Below are 5,422 nucleotides of genomic sequence, written 5' to 3'. Positions count from 1 at the left end.
TATGATTGTTTTCAACATTTACCTTTTTCCTCCCCCTTCCTCACTAAAACTAAAAGTTATAGATAAGATGTAGATCTGCCTTTGTAGAAGCAGTTTCACTAACCTGATAAAAATCACAGATCTCTCCTCTTTCCCCCAAAAAAAACCCTTAATTTATTTCAACACCCATTACTTTTATATTTTTCTCCATCTTTTCCCCAACCCGTTATCCTCATCCTCTCATCCCCCATTCCATGAGTATTTTTTAAAATGCCTGATTGCTTACTGAATGGCCACATTCATTGATACCATGGTTCAATGGTATTATTATTTTTGTCTTTACTTTTAGAAACATGAACATTTTTCTTTGTTTTTGTTATTATTGTTTGTCTTTCAAATAGCCTCAAAAAGAAGAATATATGTGTTTGTAAATTCACTGTGTTCCTTTTGGAGTGCAATAGGAGTTTGTTGTTGTTGTCTTATGGCCAAGAAGGTATAACAAGAACAGGCCACATGATTTCAGCTATAAAAGTATCCCTAACAGTCTCCTTAGATTCATAAGAACAACAAATAGGGGGTATTTTTAGGGAATCTTTCAAAGTGCTTTCTCCCATTCTTAATACTCTGATTAGCTAGGTTACATTTTATTGGAAAGTCATTGGATTGTATATAGAAATTCTACACCTCCACCCCTTAGCAGCTTATGTCTTGTGTCCACTTCACTTTCAACATTCTATCCTTTGTTGATCTCAATTGTTTCCAGAGGTTGAATTATAATTTCTACAAAGATAGATTCCAAATGTATCCATCCCTAATCTTTCTCTAGAACTCAACTCCTGAACCTACAATTTCTGACAGATGTCTTTATGGGGATAACTCATTAGAATCCCAAAATTTTATAAGCTAAAAAGAGAAAACTCATGTTCCCCATCCTTACACGAGAACTTAACGTGCTTTCCTATTTCTGTTAAGGTCACTATCACCTTTCCAATCCTTCAAAGCTTCATCTTTAATTTCTATCCCCATCTGCAATCAGTTTCCAAGACCTACAAGTTTTATATCCACAACCTTTTTCAAGTCTTCTTAACACTCATTTTAATAGTTTAATCCCTCAGAATCTTGTGTTGGATTATTTTAAAAGCCTTCTAATCGATTCTCTGCTCCTAATCCAACCTTCCCTTCTCCAATACTTCCTCCACACAGTTGCCAAAAATAACCTTCTTCATCAACAGATCTAATTAAATTACACTACTGTTGAAATAACTTCAGTAACTCCCTATTGCCTTGAAGATAGAGTACTCTACTTGATATTTAAAGCCTTAAAAAAGTTTTTCAGTCTTGTTTTTCATTGCTCCTGTTCACACAATAATCTACCACCTCTAGAAAGTCTTACAATTTTTTCTACATGCCTAGAATATGTTACTTATTAATCTTTACTTTTCCTTGCAGGGGTCCTCAAACTAAGGCCCGAGGGCCAGATGTAGCAGTTGAGAACGTTTAACCCCCTCACCCAGGGCTATGAAGTTTCTTTATTTAAAGGTCCACAAAACAAAGTTTTTGTTTTTACTATAGTCCAGCCCTCCAACAGTCTGAAGGACAATGAACTGGCCCCCTATTTAAAAAGTTTGAGGACCCCTGCTAGAGGATAAGCTTCTATATGAGTTCCCTCAAGAGGCTTTCCTGGTCTGTCTTCATCAGCATTCCTTAGCTCCTTAAAGATAGAAATTATTTTATTTTTGTCTTAGTATGTCCCCACCACCTAGTACAATGCTTTATTGAGTTCAAATTCTACCTAAAACATTTAAAATCTATGTGACATTAGGCAAGTCATTTTACCTACCTGACCCTCAATTTACTTATGTGTTGAATTGGGAGAAAAACCTAAGGTATTTTTCAGCTATATTGTCTATGTTTCCTAAAAATTTTAATTGACTTATGGATATTACTTTCATTTTTAAATCAGTAAGCTAAATATACATCGGAGATAGGTGATATGATGGATAAAATGTGCGAATTTATATTAGAAGCAATTGGTATGGTAGATAATATTTAAAATAAAAAGATTTCAGTTCAGGATCTGCCTCTGACAAACACCAGCTTTATGATTGTTTTCAACATTTACCTTCTTCCTCCCCCTTCCTCACTAAAACTAAAAGTTATAGACAAGATGTAGATCTGCTTTTGTAGAAGCAGTTTCACTAACCTGATAAAAATCACAGATCTCTCCTCTTTCCCCCAAAAAAAACCCTTAATTTATTTCAACATCCATTACTTTTATATTTTTCTCCATCTTTTCCCCAACCCGTTATCCTCATCCTCTCATCCCCCATTCCATGAGTATTTTTTAAAATGCCTGATTGCTTACTGAATAGCCACATTCATTGATACCATGGTTCAATGGTATTATTATTTTTGTCTTTACTTTTAGAAACATGAACATTTTTCTTTGTTTTTGTTATTATTGTTTGTCTTTCAAATAGCCTCAAAAAGAAGAATATATGTGACAAGAAAAAAGAAAGAAAAGAAAAGAAAAAGGTGTAACTGAAAGAAAGAGCTATCTGGACTTTTCTCTGACTTGATTTTGTTAAGAGACATGACCTGTATTGCTTCTTAATGCATTTGGGCCATTGTGTCAGGTTCATGACCCCACTTTAGTACATGAGACACATTTTAATAGAAAACTAGGATTAAAGAAGATTGTTTTTATATTCACATCTGGTTTTCACAGCAGACTGAGACTTATGAACAAACCAAAGAAAAAGGATTTTTATCATATTTCTCAGCAAAAGAATAAAAAAGAAAATTATTTAAGTATAGACAAGTTAAAAAGAAAATTTCAGAATTCACATATATCTTTGTTGCACCCAAATGTAACAATAGATCATTCAATTAAGAAGTATAATTAAGTACCTAACACATGGCTGGCACTGTGCTATGATTTGAGGATCACACAAATAAAAATGATGAAAATCTCTACTCACAAAAAGCTCACATTCTAATGCGGGAGTTAGATAATGATTTCCTGGGTATTTAGGTGGGAATGTTCAGAGAGTGCTTGGATACAAGATAGCCTTGCCCGCCCCCACTTTGTCTTCAGTCTTAATCAGCTGCACATAACTCAAGATTTCAATGATGCTCCTGGAAATCTTTGGAAAGATATCCAGTGCTTGGAAAAAGGAAATAGATAATCTGGAAGCCTAGCTATTCCCTGAAATAAACAGAGAGAAGCACGGATTTTAGCCTTAAGGGAACCTTTAGTTCTTAAGTAGGCCTTTTGTTAAAATGGACTCTTGACAATAGTTTCACTCCAGGTGGAGGTCTTTGATAAACTCATCTTTGCTATAGCCAATCAGAAAGCTACATTATTATGTCAAACTTCTTATTTCCCCTTTAAAAGGACTTAATTGTAAAACACTAAGACACTCTTTTTTAGGGTTAGCCTGCCATAGTGTCTTTCTTCTTGTTATAGCTAACTCCTTTTTTGGAATTAGCCTGCCATGGTATCTTTACCTTTGTTATAGCTAATTTATTTTGGGGGTTTAACCCATCAGCTAACTTCTGTGTGAATTTAGCCCACTCTTAATAAAATAAAATCTTTGTTCCTCAGTTTGAAGGTCTATGCTTACAAGTTCTTTTGAGACACCTCACAATAACTGGCCCATAACCCCAAGATAACTTTGGATCAAACACTCCTGAACCTCAACACAAGGACATATAAAATATAGATAGCACGAACATAAAGAGAATAAATACAAACATATGCAAACTAGTTGAATATAAGGTAGAGGAAGGGCACTAGAATTAGGAAAAGCTTCATGCAAAAGACCTGAAGAAACAGACTGACAGAGATAAGAGGCAGGCAGAGGGATAAATCAATGCAAAAGCTCAAAGAAAGGAGATGGAGTGTTGATTATTTTTTAAATAAATGAGCACTTTTATTTCTTTGTTCCACCAATAACCTGGATGAAATAGTCATCTCCTGTGGGTTAATCAAACAGACCAAATGCCATGTCTTCATCATATTCTCCAATTCTACTCTGGCTTCCACCTTGGCTGGTGCAGCAGGCATGGCAGCAGCTGGAGCAGCAGCTGCAAGGGCAGCCACAGCAAACGCTGAGGAGTCAGCCAAAAAGGCCTTCACTTTTCAGCAAGTGGGAAAGTATAATCTCCACAGTTACAGTCACAGCCCACTTGTACTCAATGATGATTGAGCGGGGTACTGATGCAACGGCTGAGTAACCAATCTGCAGATAGACACTAGCAAGATTATGAACACCCTCTAACAACCAAAGGTGCAAAATCTCCTCAGTGGTATCCAGCACTTCAGGGTTGTAGATGCTGCCATTGTCAAAGACCTGCTGAATAACCAGCCTGCAGGAGACTGGGGAGGTGTTCAGCATGTTCAACAGGGTAGCCTTGCCGGCCCCCACTTTGTCTTCAGTCTTAATCAGTTGGACATAACTCAAGATTTCAATGGTGCTCCAATCTTTGTGGAGATACCCAGTGCTTGGAAGAAGGAAATCTTCTCAGTGTTCTGGACTGGCAAAGTGATATCATATGGGGCAATGGCACTAATAAGGGCAACTGGCACCTTGTTGGCCAGAAGTATATCCCTAATCTCAGTCAGACCTTCTTTGGTGAACCCAAAATCCACATTCCCCTGAATATGAGGCAGAAGTTTCTCCAGGGCAGAGTTGTTCTTCCAGATGCCCACAAATGGCTTTGCACATCATGGTATTTTCCCCCATCAACACCACAGCTCCCCATGGAGGGACATTCGGATCTATTGCCTTGGCTTAGAGCCCACATTGTCTGTTCCCACAAAGAAGCATTTTGGATAATCATCCAGAAGTTGGATGATCTTGAGGCACTACTTGGATTTCCAGATAGCTGTTTCCCTAGACATCTTGAAGGTGCTTCAGGGTAGCCACATGAGGTTTAAAGATGTTGTCACTTCCCAGGATGCCTCGGGAGAGGTGGAGTGTTGACTGTTTAAAAGAGAGAGAGAGAGAGAGAGAGAGAGAGAGAGAGAGAGAGAGAGAGAGAGAGAGAGAGAGAGAGAGAAATAACATTTGATTAGACTAGAATATAGAAGGAAGAATAATGGGAACTGGGTTGTGAAGAGCTTTAAAATCAAAATAGTGGAGTTTATAGTTTATCCTAAAGCCAACAGGAACTCACTGAAGTTAATACAACAGTGGTATCACATGGTCAAGTCTGCACTTAAAGAAAATGACTTTGGCAGCATTGTAGAGAATGGACATGATTTGTGAGAAACTATAGAGAAAGAGACTAATTAGGAGGCCATGGCAATACTATAAGCAGGAGATAATGAGGACTTGTACAAATAACATGGTAGCTAGTTGTGGGAAGAAGGCACAAGTTTGAATGTGAGAGATATTGCAGAAAGAAAACAAGATCTTATCATTAATTACATATATGG

At 37.2% G+C, this 5,422-nt stretch overlaps 1 pseudogene; it reads right to left on the bottom strand.

The window, feature by feature from the left end:
* Positions 1-3,919: 3,919 nt before the first annotated feature.
* On the bottom strand, positions 3,920-4,962 carry LOC127543669 (60S acidic ribosomal protein P0-like; annotated as a pseudogene).
* Between the last annotated feature and the right edge of the window lie 460 nt (positions 4,963-5,422).

This window comes from Antechinus flavipes, chromosome 1, assembly GCF_016432865.1.
Source record: "Antechinus flavipes isolate AdamAnt ecotype Samford, QLD, Australia chromosome 1, AdamAnt_v2, whole genome shotgun sequence".
NCBI classification, from domain to species: domain Eukaryota; kingdom Metazoa; phylum Chordata; class Mammalia; order Dasyuromorphia; family Dasyuridae; genus Antechinus; species Antechinus flavipes.
Note: the sequence above shows the minus strand (reverse complement) of the source record. Positions and strands in the feature narration are given on the sequence as shown.